This window comes from Ambystoma mexicanum, chromosome 3p (genome assembly GCF_040938575.1).
Source record: "Ambystoma mexicanum isolate Mex_15411 chromosome 3p, UKY_AmexF1_1, whole genome shotgun sequence".
In the NCBI taxonomy this organism is placed as follows: Eukaryota; Metazoa; Chordata; class Amphibia; order Caudata; family Ambystomatidae; genus Ambystoma; species Ambystoma mexicanum.
This window is the reverse complement of record NC_090925.1, coordinates 1,122,201,684-1,122,219,543: the sequence shown is the minus strand read 5'-3', so window position 1 is coordinate 1,122,219,543 and position 17,860 is coordinate 1,122,201,684. Positions and strand designations below refer to the sequence as shown.

The 17,860-nt window shown below is 43.2% G+C and overlaps 1 long non-coding RNA gene across 1 annotated transcript; it reads right to left on the bottom strand.

Moving 5' to 3' along the window:
- Positions 1–15,707: 15,707 nt before the first annotated feature.
- LOC138579822 (uncharacterized) lies at positions 15,708–16,588 on the bottom strand. The gene is made up of 2 exons (XR_011304137.1): positions 16,478–16,588; positions 15,708–15,892 (listed from the first exon to the last, which is right to left on the bottom strand). It is a non-coding gene; the product is annotated as an uncharacterized lncRNA (long non-coding RNA).
- Positions 16,589–17,860: the final 1,272 nt, after the last annotated feature.

Here is a 17,860-nt window from a genome sequence, read left to right as displayed (position 1 = left end):
GCCCTTACCCCCTGGCGAAAGTCAAATTACGCTGTGCTCATTTGCCTTATACCACACCATGAATTGGTCTTTTTCGCTATTCATCATGTACTGAACACCATATTGATCAGGGGCTGGTATCAGGCCTACATAGTTTTGATTAGTCGTTGTGTTGAAAAGATGTGGAAGGAAGCCTGTTGAATCGGGAAAACTAAAAGCTTTTGGGAGTTTACTGAGTTTCATGGGTATTAATTTCAAGGAGTCAATGAAACCTAGTTTCAACATTAGCATAAGCATTGGCATGAGTTTAGCACCCTGTGTGATATGTTTCACTCTAATTTGCTCCGTCACTAAATGTTTGAGAATAAAGTAGCTGTTGTATCCTTTGGCATAATGAGCTACAAACGTTTAGCCCTTGAATTCTTACAGAGGTTTTTTAGCTCCTAAGAAGCTTAATAGATTTGTTTTACCATAGAAATGGCTGTCGTGATGTAAAACATATGTGTTTTTTGTTATTTTAGCTGTTAGCGGGAAGTATTGCCATACACCTCTGTTGAAGTACAGCATTTTGATGGCTCTAGTGAAATACCACTCAAAAAGAGCCAACTGTCTGAAATGTACAGGTTTGTCCATCGGAATACCCAGTTTTCTATGGGCTTTCAATGCTTTGTCATGTATATCTGCATCTGTACAGCTCCGTGGTTCGATTCAACCTATGATACTAGATGCCAGGCACAGATTTAATGGCCCTGATTGAAATGTAATAGCCACCTGGTTTTAGATTTTATAATATGACTGTAAATGAGTTTGTTCAAAGATTGTAAATACCTCTGGTGGTGTAAGCACATAATGTCAGTCTTTGAATGAGCCACCTCAGATTTTCCAGAAATTGCAAAACACAGAAGACATTGCGTGTGGATCACCGTGTAAATAAGGGTCTGGTTAAACCATCAGCGTCCATGCCTATCTGTATGAAAAGGGCCCAACAGTTTCTAATATACGCAAGACCATGGTTTCTATGACTTTTGTGATTACAGCAAGCATGTGTGCCTAGGACCGTTACTGATCCAGGTTTACAAATCGGAATTTCTCATAATACTAGATGGCTGCAAGTGTTTTATACATCCTTTGATATGTCTGCACCCTTTTGAGGAACCCATCATTTTTAGTGGGTATCACTGGTGTAGAAGATGTGTTATGATTTTCAAACCGACTGGGCCCCGCTGCCCCTGGTATGCTATGTCCCACATTTTCAGCATTGCATGTTGCGCTATTAGGATAATTGAACTGGCTTACCATGGATGTCCCACATTGCCACGCAGTTAAGGCTGTAGTGTTATCATTCAGCTATTTTATTAATGTAGAAACTATCTGTTACACATATTGAACAGAACCCTTGATATCAGGTTCCCCAATACTTTTACAATAGGGCTTCAAAGTTTTCCTGACAGCCAGCATTTGTTTATAGCTCTGTTTTAAGGTGGGGGCGTCTGCAGATTTTTTCAGTTCTTTTTTGCTGGAGTTGGGGGGTTTTGAACCATACTGGCCTCTGCACGTATAATGGTTGTATACCCGCATACATCGGCTGTGTCATCTACAATAATGATACTAGCGTTAATGCTATTTTTAATGTTAGCGGGGCCCACCTGGCGATGATCGCACAGCCCCTCCAAGACATTAACACTGATCTTTTGCGTTTCAGCATCATGAATAAATGTAGGCGTTTGTGTCATTTACAATGATGATACACACGTCACCACCATCTTGAATATCAGTGGGGACAGCTTGTGTGTTACCACACACATAATTTGAAACATTGACACAGTTCTTATGAGTTTTAACATCGTGATCATTATGTGTGCTTGTGCGTTTAGTGCTTGTACTCAGATCATCGACATATGTTTCAGGGGACGTTTGGAAGATATTGTAGGCCATTTCACAAACCTCCTGAGTAGACATATTAATACAGAAATGTAACTTATATGCCCTGCGAGCACCCGGTGTGGCATCTATACAATCAAACTGCACACCCTCTTTAACAGGCCTATCACAAGCCCCCACAAATACATCCTTGTCTCCCACAGGGTGATGATTTCATACAGAGGGGGATCGGGCTTATAAAGGTAAACAGATCCTAAATGTGCTGGCAAATTATTGCCCTGGGGTCTGGATGGGTACATTGGGGCATTGACAACAGTATTTGCAATAATGTGTTACCGATATTATTTTCTAATTCACCACTAATACCCGTTACACTTTGTATCACAGCGTCACCATTGTCAATGATTACCACTGCTTGGGGAATGTCATCACTTTGAACATGCACCTGGTTATAGCAGTCTGTTGTTGCTATAGCCTGAAGATCAGGTACATCAGCACAGTCCATAGCAATGACGTTTGGTAGCGTAACACCCCCTCTCCCACTGCTAGGCACATGTGTACTTCTTTTATGTCTCAAGCGTCTCTGACCTTGCCTCTGCTTCAACAACATGTTCATTTGCAAAGTTTTTCTGTAGCAGGGCTTGAGGCATTTGTCTTTTGTGAGAGTGGGCAGTTAAAAACGCTTTTGTATCTACACATCCCAGCTCTTTTTAAGTTGCATTCTCACTTGAGGCTGTTGAACACTCTTAAAGGGTAATTTAAGCCCAAACAATCCACCGTCTTGTATGATGGCACAGGACGTGCAAGCTGTCCCAACCCCATTCATACCAATCCAGTATTGGGTTGCACATGTCAAGGAACTGTCGATCTACAATGATTGGTATTTTGATCTTAAGACACAGATCAGCGCTTGACATAAATACATCCTATGGCATTGCAGGGGTCCTGTTTCCAGGGCCCCTTGATGAAACAAGGCTGCAACCTGCAGCAGCCCCACGAATTAGAATAGCCCTCATACAAAAAGCGCTCTGATCTGTTGTAGAGGGCCCAGCTCCAGGGACCCTTGGTGAAATAAAATTGTGACCTGCAGCACCCCCATGATGCAGATCAGCCCCCATGGAAAAGGCGCTCTGATCTGTTGTATGAGCCCAGGCTACAGGGTCCCTTCGTATATCAAAAAAGCCATTCTGATCTGCTGTAGAATTCTCGGTTATATATCTTTATATGGAAATATTGTATAATGAATGCACATATCGCATATTTTATTTTATAATGAAAACATTTCTAGTGATTGCACTTTTTTATTTATTTTTTGGGGGAGTCCCCCAAATCCCTGTTTCCAACCCCTAAAAACACACCCCGACCATTCCCCAAAATATTTAAAACTTTACTGCACCCCTAAATGCATTCACTATAAAGGTTTGCAATATAAAAAAATCAATATATGGATATTCAATATAAAATATTCTATATAAACACTGTATAATGAATTCTCTACACTGTAGCATTAGCCAAGATGCATCAGAGGTACTCTTCGACTTCTTTTAATGGATCTAGGATTGCTGTCAATTGGTAGGCTCCATTTAATGTTGTTAGCCTTAGTCTGTGGATCCCCCACAGATGGCTGTGCAACCCCAAATATGGAATCTATTGTAACTTTAAAGAGAGTACATGAGAATCTGGATTTAAAACATGCACTCAACATGTCTATAAAACTATTGTCTTTCAAAGTTTAAAATAACTACAGAGTAATAACATCAGGCACGGCCCACTGTTGAATATGCAACCCCATTGATGGAATCCATTCTAACTTTAAAGAGAGTATCAGAGAGTTTGGATTTAAAACATGCTCTCAGCATGTGCGTAAAAAAGTATTGTCTTTAAAAGTTTAAAATAACTATAGCTATAAGAGGCATTGGTTTACCTGTGCTTATAATAGGGCTGCCAGTAGAGAAATTGTGCTTGTGTCTTGCAATTATGTCCAGTAATGTGGGTAGCTCGCAAGCCATGTGTATACATGTGTGCCAACGCTGCATCATGCACAGTGGGGAAAGGATCCAAAGGCTTGTTATCTTTGCAGACCCAACCCGACTGCTATCTCCGTATGGCAATAGCAATGCCGAAAGAGAAGAAAAGGTTCTGATTTTAAAAATTGTGATCTCAACATACTATGGATCAACTGTCTTCAGAGGTGTAAAATAACTATAGATTAATAACACATGGCTGGGTCTCTGGCTATTTTAAGGATTATTGTGTTACCTATTCTCACAGAAAGGTTTGACCCTGGGTCAGGCTCCGGTCAAGTCTTGCAGGGCTATCCTGCAGAGGGGCTGCCAATCGTGTTTTATCTCTGCATGTGCTTCAACACAGGGTTGTGTACTGAGCGCAGATCAGCGGTTGGTCTTGAAAAGGACCAGCTCATCATTATCACCATAGAGCAGCCCAACTTCTGTCTCAGTGTCACCCCATGATACAAGTCGTTAACACCCTGTTAAGGATTATAAGATTGTGCCCACATGGCATACAAGGGATAGCAACTGTACTGTCTCGGGCAACCCTCTGATGACCCTCCGCCGTAGCCTGAGCTGTTTTTCTTTAAGTGGACCCCAACCTGTAAAACTTAAAGACTGCATGTCCTGATGGTTATGCTAACATCTAAAAGACACTTATTACACAAGCCTACAACAACATTTTATGATACTCTATACCGTAAGATACACACATTTATTAACAGCTATCATATAAATATAACAGCAGTTATGAAATGTATGCATCGCTATAAAGAGATTGATCTGTTGTGAAATACATAAATATAGCAATGCGCAGTTCTATCAAGTCTGCGTAATTATGTATAACATCCTAAACATGGTGGCCAGCGACCAAATAGCTAGATATTGCTGTGAAATGTGTCAGATGGTAGCAATAGTATGTATTAAATATGAAATATGTGCTTTTTCTATTTTATAGTTCAATATCAAAATGATAGGGTCGCTCTCAAAGTTGTACTTTTAAATTAAATTCACAGGGATTCTTATCAAATTTATATCGAATTTCTATGAAAAAAGTTGGGGGGTATCAAATTAATTGGGGTCCTTATAAAATGTATACCGAATTTATATAACATTTTGGGGGTCATCAAATTTATTGGGGTTCTTATCAAATTTATATGAAAGATGTTGGGGGCATCACATTTATTGTGGTTCCTATCAAATTTATATTGAATTGATGTGAACAATTTTTAGGGGGTCATCAACATTTTTGGGGTTCTTATCAAATGTAAATATAAAATGTTGGCGGTCATCACATTTATTTGGGTTCTTATTAAATTCATATAAAATGTTTTGGGGTAATTAAATGTATTGGGGTTCTTATCAAATTTATATCGAATATACGCAAACATTTTTGGGGGTCATCAAATGTATTAAGCTTCTTATCAAATGTATATCGTATTCATATAACTTTTTTAGGGCTCATCAAATGTATTGGCGTTCTTCTCAAATAAAGTGGCATGGCCACCTGTCACTTGAAATTGATGAAAGGTATTCTACTCTACTACTAACAGATGCGGTATGTAGAAGAATCTAGAGCTTTCAAAACACAAACATTGATTGGCATATTGCACATCATAGATAAGATCTCAATTTTCCTATTGTGCCAATCCTCCTTAACGCAGGTTGATCAGATACTTGCAGAGGTCAGTAGCTTCAACTTCATCAGGGAGGCCAAAAAGCTTTCGATTTCACCATCTGGCCCAAGTTTCAAGTTCACCCATTTTTGATTTAGTCATTTAATTAACTTAATTTGGATTATTGATAGAGATAAACCATAACACACATGACCTTGTTCCATGTTAACATCTTTGAACCTGGATACTCCTGCAAAAGGTCACATGCCAGACTGCCTCTTAAATCAACCATGGGCAATTTAAAAACACCTGTCCGAGACTGATTGCTCACACAATTAGATGAGAGCTTTGTTCATCAGCCTCATAAAAAAGAAAATGCCTTGTCAACATTACTGACCATGGTAGCCACAAAGATGCAGGAGTAGGTTATATATTCACTGAATTCCACATGGACACGGTACACCTTAGACACCATACAACAACCAGCAAACCCACATCAGAGGCATGTCCACTCAAACAATGCCTCATCACAAATTCACCACTCTTCACTTTGACTAACATTTTACCCTAAACCTATTCATGCTCTCTGTAAGGCTCACTTGATTCCTTGGGATCTTGCAGGTACATCATGAAGCCCCCACCACCTCTCCCAGGATTCTCCAAGAGCCTGTTTGACAGCTCTGTGGGATTACCAGCAAATGGGATGGGGTTGGTTTGTTTTTGGTGGGTTTGACGTCTCCCTTCTTTTTTGGGTACCTTGAGGTTACGTTGTTAGGGAGAATTCTCTGAAAAGGCTAATTTCCCAAACCTAGTGAGTCCCCAGCAGCTTTGCTGGATTTTTGGGGTTTATTTTTTATCCTGCTAAGAATGAGACTCTTTTTCTCCCACTCTTAGGCATGATTGGAGAATGTCCTTTGACTATGTAATGTGTTTTATGGGCTATGGGGTCTTTTACTCCATAGGGCTGCATGTGTTTTTGGTATATGTGTTACACAGTACCCTCAGTGCAGTAACACAGGGGTGTCATAGTGACCCCCAAACATAGACTGACTACTGTCTCCCAGGGCATGTAAAGTCACCATTGACTTTACTAGTCTTAAATTGTGAACAGAACCAGTACAAACCATCATATTGTGGAAGTACAGGTAGGGGTAATTCGATTGCCCCTGGGTCTGTTTTCAAAGGGGGCACTGTCCAGTCCCCCCTTGTCGAGTTTCTGGCTGGTGGCAGTGGATACCATGCGAAATATTCCACTGGAATATTTCCTATGGGATTTTCCCATTCATTTTAAACGCACCACTTTTTGGTGCAATGTTAAAGATACCGCTGGGTTATTTATTTAATATTTATTCCCCGGTTGGGTCTTTTTGCCAGGACTCGGTTTTAAAATGGCGTTTGTGTTCACCTCTGAAACCCTAACCCAAGTCGAGCCCTTTGTTCCCCTTTTGGCGGGCTTCTGCACAGAAGCCTACAAAAGTGGTGCCACTCTGTCTGGGTCTACAGGATGTGTGGGAGGGGGGGAATAGGTACCCTGGACTGAGTTGCCTTGGCAACTCAAGTCGCACTCTTGTGTGATTGGCCCAGTGGTGAGCCGCCCGGCTCACCACTTAGCATGTTTGATTGACAGCTAGGCTGATGAATGGGGGTTTTCTGCATAAAAGCAGGGCTTTGGGGACTGGAACTTCAGAAGTCACCACAGGACCTAAAGAATCCGAAGAGGGGAGAAGCTGAGCCATCTACAATGACGACACCACCGGTGGAGCCCTGCTGTACGAAACTCACCACTTTCCCGACGACAGAGAAGATCTTCTTCCAGGAGAGTCTTCTTCCCTTTGAGCTGGTGGGACCAACCAGTTTGCCTTTTTCGCCTTCCTGGATAGTCTCATGGTCAAATCCCCCGTGCCAAGCACCCCGGCGGCCGGATAGTCACGCTTCACCACTACCGCAAATAAAAGGGTAATACCTTTTAACCGGGAAACTCTGTGGCTGGTTTCTTCCCTGGCAGTGCAACGACCTTCAGCTTTCCTCCACGTCGAGATCTTCTTACCATGGACGAAGCCCCGACTTGCACCCACTGCCAGGAACAACTGCCCCCGCTGGAGCTTTCTCACCATTTCAGGTACTGTGCCCCACCTGGTCTCCCTTGAAACAGACTGTCCAAGGTGTCCAGTAAATCCTTGACTCTCTATCCTGGGGTGACCTCGGACCTGTTAACATTACCTTTCTAACTTGATCCAACCTCTTTTTGACTTTCCTGCAAAGACTTTGAGTGCATTTCCACTGTGTGATCTTGGGCACATTCCGCCTTGCTCTCTCCAAGAGTGGGACTGGCCTATGAACTTTTTGCTCTACAGTAGACCCTGTCTTTCTTGACTTGTTGTGGTTTCTTAAAAGTGTTGGTACTGTGTGATTTTCCTATTCTGCCTTTTTCTCTCCCTTTTTAAACAAATTATTGGAGTGCCATCTATGGTTACGCGCTCACCTCTGTTTTACTAAATAAGTGGTGTCTTAACCTAGACTTGTCAAATAATTAATTAGGGAGGTGTATATATTTCCAGTGACTGTGTTTGAACTTGCTTGACATATTAGTGCCAGTATATTTTTTACAAGTGTGTTTTTAAATAAATAATTATATACTTTTATACCAAAGCTCTGGTCAGTGTTTGCTTGTGCTACTGTATTTTTGGCCCTATTGTGTATACTCTATATACTGCCTAACTCTTCTTGAGAGAGGTCTGACTGCTCAGCCACAGCTACCAGGTAAATCTGGGTGGTACAGACTGCTACCAATTGGGTTTACTGCTAACACCTGTAGTCTTAAACTTTTTGCAGTGGTCCCTAAGGGAACTGCACAGGTTTCTGCCTAACAGACGTATCTGGCATGTTCTTGAAACGGTCTGCCCACCTGTGAGTTCTACCTCATCATTCAGGCATGGATGGCCACTCACGGTTTATGCCTGAATGATGGCAAGACAGAGTTGATAATCCTTGGTACCCCCTCCAATATCTCTAAATTAGGTCATGAATATGCTTCTTTCATCATTGATGGCAACAATACCATAGTCTCAAAGGAGGTAAAAACCCTTGGTTTCTAACTGGACGCCATGATGTCCTTCAATAAACAACAGAAATCTCTGTCATCCACCACAGCCTACACATGCAAGCTTATTAGAGCAGGTAGGCCCTTCCCTTCCAACGAAAGCTGCATCATACTGGCCAGAACATGAATTCTCTCCAGATTAGAATACTGCAATGCTCTCTAGAGCAGTGCCAACAAAGCCAGTATCCAAAAACTCCAAATTGTACAAAACAACGCCCTCAGAGCCGCACTGGGCATTAACAAAAGAGTGCACATGACTGCAATCAGACGCCATTACATATAGTTATCCAACCATAACAAAATACAACTAAAAATCGCCTCTGTGACACACAAAGCATAGAACAATGCTGCACCTAGCTACCTAATTGACAAATTGTCTAGAAGAACCTCCAGTAGACCTACCAGAACCGCCAATAACAACTGCCTGCTAGTACCCAGATTCAAATCCTCCAAGATTGGCGGCAACAGGTTCCCTCTGAAGGCCGCTTAACTCTGGAACTCCCTGCCACATGAGCTGAGAGCTGACCTTCCCTACCCCCCCTTCAGAAAGAACCTCATTACCCACCTCAATTTGACCGAGAACTAGTTTCCACTGAAACTACTGCACTCTAGCATTGTCTGCCTCTTAAGATTGCAAATCTTTGCATACGCTTGTACATTATGATGTAAATAATTCCGTCCTTTGTCAAATGTGACTACTTGTATATGGTTGTAGGTCATATGGTCGAATACAAAAGGAACGAATGCCTTTTGATCGACAGTAAAATGATAGAAAAAAAGGGTCAATTTTTTTTTTTTTTTTTTTTATGGGGAGTTCCCACCCCAAGCCCCCGTTTTCTTTATTAAAAACATTTTTTTACCAACCCAAACTGAAAAAATATATATAAATAAATAAATAAATTCGACCTTTTTTTTCCGACCATTTGACTCATTTGACTGTCGATCAAATGGTCATTCGATCCTTTGTTTTCGACCATTTGGCTGGACACCCTTGTTTATTGTATATTGTAATATCTTTTGTGAAATTTGACTACTTGTGTAGTGTATTTTGTACACTATGTAACCTTGTAAGCTTTGCATAACCTTGCTGCGCCCTGTTACTTCCGGGTCTGGTGCGCTTTATAAATTCAATAAACAAACAAACAAAACAAACTTGTACACTATTGCTCCCACTCCCTCTGGACACCCCCCCTTCCATGTCCCCACTGGGTCCTTATGTGATGATGGAGGCAGCCGTGAAGTGCCTGGGGTCATTCCATCACTGCCCATAGCTTAGACCTGCTTGCACTGGCTTCATAGGCATCGCAGAAAGTGTTGTAGGTAACCTGCCTTTCTGTGTCGTTGCAGGTGCGTTGGATGTGAATTGGTGCAGAATGGAGAATCGGGTGAGAGAATGTTCTTCTTTCTGTAATGTCCATGTGTGAGTACCCCTCTTAACAGCAGAGAGTAATCAACTGTATTTTCAATTACAGGGTCGTGGGTTAACGGATATAGTTCTGTTTTTCCCCCCAAGTTCTACCCCAAATTTCAATGTTCCCATATGCAAAATAACTCCTTTTTCTGGAATATACCCTACTGTGTTGTCTCTTGTAGATTTACGCCGGATCCAAGGTGGTGCGACCTCCAGATGAGTATCAGGCAGGTCTGAAATAACGCTGCAGTGTCTGGTGGTATGGTTTCAGGCAAGTATCTGGTGAGCTTGATTCGGGAAAGCTCTCTGATGCGAGATGGCATGGATTCAAGTTGCAGGCACATTTCTGGTAAATCCAGTCTCTCCGAGCATGGAGCGTGCTGTGCCAATGTGAACATTGCAGCGCAATAATGCTGAACACGTGCTTTCAGGCGGGTTGAGTTTTAACAACTCCGGCTCTAATGTGGCTGCAGAGAATATGGGTATCGCGCAAGTTGTTGATCTTGTGAGATCATACTGGCGGCCGAGTTTGTTGCCGCAGGGCCCAATTCTGTTTTGGGGCTCGGTCCAACTCAGTGCTGTTGGGCCCTGACCCACCTCCAATTCTGCACCAGGATGAACCAGGGAGGTGCATGGTGTACTCTCGGCCCTCTTGCCCATAAGTGTGAATGGAGGATGCCCACTGAGTGAGGTTTGTGTACCCCTTGGGAACAATGCCATAACACTATCAGGGTGAAACTGATTAGAACATACCAAATCACATCAACATCTGGAACTCACCCATTGCAAAACAAAGCCCACATTCTGTAACTCAACTCACGTAGAAGTTCAGAAGAGCACAGATACAGCTGGAAAGATTGCTCAAGTGCAATGAGTACGTCTTGGAGCAGGGCGATCCTGTGTGTCATGGGTTTGATTCCCTGCTAATGCCGGTAATAAACAACACCAGTCACAAGTCCTGTGTAACTGGATTCTTGGCTACAGGAGAGCTATCAAAACACCAGAATTATTGTTATCGTTATTTACTTTTGATCTGCGCCATTAACATCCTGTGGTTTCCGTAGCTTCCCTTTCCCACTGCTCCCATTAATCCAACTCGCTACACCCCCAAACACCAAAATGGCAGAAGTCATGCGATGCAAAAATAAGTTGCATTACAATACATTCTGAAATTTGACAGTTTGCATAAACTTCAAAATAATTCTGTTAAAATGGATTCTCAAAATCAGATACTTTAAAAAATCGTTTGCAGGCGTTTTTATATGAACGCCTATATTGATACCAGGCAATGTGCCATTGATACTAGGCAATGTGCAAAATTACCTCTGAAAGTGCTCGTTGAGTGAAGTTAAAAATGCAGGTATTAGTGTGATTTCCATTTAATGTCATTAAGTGTAATTTTGTCATGACATCATTAAAACACTGTGGTGCAGATCTTTTGCCATATTGCCTTTGGAAGATACTGTGTGTATATAACAAACACATACATATATTGCACTTCATTGCAACCACTGCAATTAACATGTGATATATGTTGTTTTTAAAACCACCACTAAACTGTGAAAACCGTTTGCACTGTTATATCACACCAGCATATATTGTATAGATATAATTATCAAACGATATCTCTGCAGAGGCTTCCCCTCTCAGAGCCCCCACTTCTAAAATTCAGAGCACTGCCCTAGGACCCTAACTGGATGACAGTTGTCACAGTCATTTTATCCACACTTCCAAATTGTGAGGTTTTTCCATCCGGGCGTGTTCAGGTGAGCGTGGGTGAGAGCCCGACCCTCTTTGGGCCTTGGGATCTGGGCCTTGTTTTCGTGCTTGAGCCCCCCGGGCCCTGCCTGCAGCGTTGTCCGCCCCGTGTCCCTGCTTCCCCTCTCCTCCCTCCTCCCGCCCCCAGCCGTCCCCCGTGGTGTGATTGGCTGCTCTAAGGCAGCCGGCGAACCTAGTCGCCGTCCCAGCTCCCGACCGCCTTTCCATCCGGGCGTGTTCAGGTGAGCGTGGGTGAGAGCCCGACCCTCTTTGGGCCTTGGGATCTGGGCCTTGTTTTCGTGCTTGAGCCCCCCCGGGCCCTGCCTGCAGCGTCGTCCGCCCCGTGTCCCTGCTTCCCCTCTCCTCCCTCCTCCCGCCCCCAGCCGTCCCCCGTGGTGTGATTGGCTGCTCTAAGGCAGCCGGCGAACCTAGTCGCCGTCCCAGCTCCCGACCGCCTTTCCATCCAGGCGTGTTCAGGTGAGCGTGGGTGAGAGCCCGACCCTCTTTGGGCCTTGGGATCTGGGCCTTGTTTTCGTGCTTGAGCCCCTCCGGGCCCTGTCTGCAGCGTTGTCCGCCCCGTGTCCCTGCTTCCCCTCTCCTCCCTCCTCCCGCCCCCAGCCTCCCCCGTGGTCTGATTGGCTTGCTGGCCCCTTTTGATTGACCCTTCCAGGGCAGCCCCCTGCCCGGCAGCCCTTGCGGCTAAGGGCCCGGGGCAAAGGGCGGCTCCTACATTGGCGGCTCCAGGACGGGTCTGCAGGTGTCCGCAGGGGAAGCAAAGGAAGCCAGACACCAACAAAACTGTGAGTATGGCATGGGTGGGGTGTAGAGCAATCACTCTACTCCAGAAAGCCCCTGTCATTCTACCTTACCTTCCATACCATAGACTGCCATAGACTTAAATCAAGACATACCTAGGAAGACTTGCGACCACTGTAAATGGATTGTAAATACTGCCTTACGATGCACATGAACTTACTTGCCAACTTTAGCTAGTGCCACACGTGTAGGGAACTGAGCTTTAGCTTGCACTGCATCTGGATAAAAATTGGTATTCTTAACATGCACCACACCTAGAATTCTGAACCCTAGACTGCGTCGCATCTAGATAAAAATGTGATTGTTAGCATGTGCCTCACTCAAGATTCTTAACTCTAGCTCGCGTCGCATCTAGATAGAAATGGGATCGTTAGCATGTTAGAAGTGTCCTCAATAGCCTCTGTGAAAAGTCGATTTTAGAAGTGTGCCCAATAGCCTCTCTGCTAAAGTTGAACCTAGAAGTGTCCCCAATAGCCTTCTGTGAAAACTGAATTTAGAAGTGTCCTCAATAGCCTTCTGTGAAAACTGAATTTAGAAGTGTCCTCAATAGCCTCTTTGTTAAAGTTGAATTTAGAAGTGTCCCCAATAGCCTCTCTGAGAAAGTAGAATTTAGAAATGTCCCCAATAGCCTCTCTGAGAAAGTAGAATTTAGAAGTGTCCCCAATAGCCTTTTGTGAAAACTGAATTTAGAAGTGTCCTCGATAGCCTTTGTTAAAGTTGAATTTAGAAGTGTGCCCAATAGCCTTTGTGAAAAGTTGAATTTAGAAGTGTGCCCAATAGCGTCTGTGAAAAGTAGAATTTAGAAGTGCGCCCAATAGCCTCGCTGAGAAAGTTGAATTTAGATGTGTGCCCAATACCCCCTGTGAAAGTAGAATTTAGAAGCATGCCCAATAGCCTCTGTGAAAGTTGAATTTAGAAGTGTCCTCAATAGCCTCTGTGAAAAGTCGAATTTAGAAGTGTGCCCAATAGCCTCTCTGTTAAAGTTAAATTTAGAAATGTGCCCAATAGCCTCTGTGAAAAGTTGAACCTAGAAGTGTCCCCAATAGCCTTTTGTGAAAACCGACTATAGAAGTGTGCCCAATAGCCTCTCTGCTAAAGTTGAACCTAGAAGTGTCCCCAATAGCCTTCTGTGAAAACTGAATTTAGAAGTGTCCTCAATAGCCTCTTTGTTAAAGTTGAATTTAGAAGTGTCCTCTATAGCCTCTTTGTTAAAGTCGATTTTAGAAGTGTGCCCAATAGCCTCTCTATTAAAGTTAAATTTAGAAATGTGCCCAATAGCCTCTGTGAAAAGTTGAACCTAGAAGTGTCCCCAATAGCCTTCTGTGAAAACTGAATTTAGAAGTGTCCTCAATAGCCTCTTTGTTAAAGTTGAATTTAGAAGTGTCCTCTATAGCCTCTTTGTTAAAGTTGAACCTAGAAGTGTTCCCAATAGCCTCTCTGTGAAAAGTAGAATTTAGAAGTGTCCCCAATAGCCTCTCTGTGAAAGTAGAATTTAGAAATGTGCCCAATAGCCTCTGTGAAAAGTTGAACCTAGAAGTGTCCCCAATAGCCGTTCGTGAAAACTGACTATAGAAGTGTGCCCAATAGCCTCTCTGCTAAAGTTGAACGTAGAAGTGTCCCCAATAGCCTTCTGTGAAAACTGAATTTAGAAGTGTCCTCAATAGCCTCTTTGTTAAAGTTGAATTTAGAAGTGTCCTCTATAGCCTCTTTGTTAAAGTTGAATTTAGAAGTGTCCCCAATAGCCTCTCTGAGAAAGTAGAATTTAGAAATGTCCCCAATAGCCTCTCTGGGAAAGTAGAATTTAGAAGTGTCCCCAATAGCCTTTTGTGAAAACTGAATTTAGAAGTGTCCTCAATAGCCTCTTTGTTAAAGTTGAATTTAGAAGTGTGCCCAATAGCCTTTGTGAAAAGTTAAATTTAGAAGTGTGCCCAATAGCATCTGTGAAAAGTAGAATTTAGAAGTGCGCCCAATAGCCTCTCTGAGAAAGTTGAATTTAGATGTGTGCCCAATACCCCCTGTGAAAGTAGAATTTAGATGTGTGCCCAATAACCTCTGTGAAAAGTTGAACCTAGAAGTGTTCCCAATAGCCTCTCTGTGAAAAGTAGAATTTAGAAGTGTCCCCAATAGCCTCTCTGTGAAAGTAGAATTTAGAAATGTGCCCAATAGCCTCTGTGAAAAGTTGAACCTAGAAGTGTTCCCAATAGCCTCTCTGTGAAAAGTAGAATTTAGAAGTGTCCCCAATAGCCTCTCTGTGAAAGTAGAATTTAGAAATGTGCCCAATAGCCTCTGTGAAAAGTTGAACCTAGAAGTGTCCCCAATAGCCGTTTGTGAAAACTGACTATAGAAGTATGCCCAATAGCCTCTCTGTGAAAGTTGAATTTAGAAGTGTCCCCAATAGCCTCTGTGAGAAAGTAGAATTTAGAAGTGTTCCCAATAGCCTCTTTAGAACATTTTAGAAAACACTTGAATTGACCATATAACCCACCATATGCTTACTCTCTCCTTTACACCACCACTCAACTAGAACACAGAGATACTATGACACCATTCGGTATAACTGTTCTCATACCAACATCCGTCTCATACTCCACATCACTCTATGTAAACACTGCTGGTTACACACCCCCAGCCAGGCGTTCTCCTCAGGCCTAACGCAGCCACATCCGGTCTGGATTAATCCTGCCAGAACGAACACATACTCCTGACCCCTCAACCACCACACCTACCGCTAAGAAGCAGCTATTACATGAATACCGCACAAGCTGCACACATACATGGTGCCCACACGCACCTTTGACTCTCTCTACTCCCTCTACTGATCTGAACTTCGGTTCCCAAGGGCGTTTAACCTACCAGCGCCTTCAGACCATACCAATGGTATATAAGGCGCTATATAAATGCAAAATAACAATAACAACAAAATAACAATAACAACTTACACTTGATAGGGTTGCCGAGACTGCCGTCCAATGTTTAATGATCCACACCCCTACCATTAAAACAATCCGCCATTACAATTTCCCTACTTTTCTGTATTTTATAGGTATGTCAAAATAACCTGTTTGGATGTGCATAATTGGTTAATGGCTACAATATTCCACTGTTTGGATGAGTGATGCGAAACATTACATGAGCACTAAACCGAGCATGCATTATTTATTTAGTGATTGAAGCATACAACTCATTTATCACAGTCATCTTTGACAAATATAGAAATCTGGGGTTATTTTGATGTCCTGAAAATGGTCTTTGTTTTTATGCAATGCAGCCAGAAACCCTCATTGGCGCTATTTCTCCGGTTCCCATTTCTAATTTTGGGATTCTGAAAGAGAGAATAAAAAACAATGTATATGGTTACATTAGGATTTGATCATTTACTTGGTTCAATGAGACAAGTGTAACATTCTCGTTATGGCTTCAATATATACTTGATGTGATCATTAGAAATTAATATTGTCACATTTTAAAAACGACAGTTTACTATATTAGTAGAATTACATAATTTTCAAAATCTTCTAATGTCTTCTTTTTCAGAGAATAAACACCATTTTGTCTCTCAAAACGTCATTTGTTTTTCTTACAGTATGCACAAAGATAACAAAAATAAATAGAAAATATCAAATGCATGTGAAGATCCTTCAAGCTGGTTTACACGTCCCTTACAATGTCTGCCAGAACACCAGCCCCTCTCGTTGAGCGCATCCACATCCTCCTCATCTCTCAAAAAACAGACAACGCGCCCTCATTTCGCTAGCGACATATCTCATTTTAAAATCTAGTCACCCAAACAGATTCCTCCCCCTCTCAGGTCCTCATTCACAAATTACATTACACACCGCGATTAATAGAAAAACATCAAAGCTCTCTTGACAGCACAGCCCTGCTCCTCTGCCCAGCCACTCCTCACCTCACAACCCCAGATCCCTTCAATAAGTGGGGGAGGGGAGCTCAGAAAGGCTCTCACATTACAGCACACACAGAGTGAGGAAGAGAGGAACCTTGTTAGATCAGAGCAAAATATGCCATGTACAACTAGTGGTAATTGTACCTTTCTATGACATCACAGTATACGAAATGAACGTTCCCTGCTTTCACTGAGCTTCCAGAAAGAACTCTGCCCTGCTGCTTGTCTCTAATGCTTCAATGCATCCTCCCGGGAGAATGCTTACAGCTTCAGAATGTCTCACCTCAGCACTGGCACCTTGCTTCATTTAAAGGTGTAGTTGTCAATGATCAAAGAATAGAAGAAGACGCGTGTTTTATTATAGCATTAGTCACCCACCCATCCTACAGACTTTAGGGTCTGGTAACGGCCTGGGTCCATGTTCTAGGCCCGGGTGAAGTAAGGGCCTTAACGCCAGGACCCAGACCCATTACTGGCCCTTGAAGCCCACAAGGGGACAGGGGGTTTTTTGCTGTTAGCTTCCTGGCTTTATGAACAGGGGTGCTGATAGAGATGTATTTCTTTGAATGAACGGGAAAAACGCTCACAACGACCCGTTGATTTTTAAAAAAAATCACACCCAAGCGGTGGATGTCATGGAAAGCGCAGGCAGGGTTCCACATGGAGCCACTAATCCATATCCATGGAAGCCCAGTATCCTCTAAGAAGCTGCACTGCAGCACCACTGAAAAAACATAGGTGAGTGGGAGTCGGGGGCTGGAGAGTCAAGGGCCCTCATTACGACCCTGGCGGAAAGGGGTTTACGCCGGCGTAAACCATGGCGTACCTTTCCGCCCGACTACGAGTTCCCGTAGCGCCATGGTGATTTTTACGCCTGCTTTTTCCAGGCGGAAAAATCCATGGCGCTACGGGACTTGTCGTTAATTACGCCACCGTAATTTACGGTGGCGTAATTAACGCCTTCCCCACTCCCATTATACCCTATGGGGCAAAAATGGGAATGGGGAAGGGTAAATGGGGATTGGGGACTTACCGCCCCGCCAAGGTCGGAATGGGGCGGTAAGTCCGCCAACCCCCATGGCGGAGTTGGCAGCTTTGCGCCATGGACCATGGTGCAAATTGCACCATGGTTCTCCGCCAGGGTCGTAATGAGGCCCAAGGAGAGTTGGCGGGCACAGGGAAGGGGAGGACCAAAGATGGCAGGGCGTGTGTGAGCAGTGACCAGTTTGCTCTGAATCTTGGATTGTGTGATTCAGGGTTGGAGCAACCTGATTGACAGCGTTCCCCACTCTGGCTGCTTATAAACAAAGTAGCTTGTATGGGATGCATCAGCAAAAATATCACCAAATGTAACATAAACTGTGCATGGGCAGTAATCAACAAGCA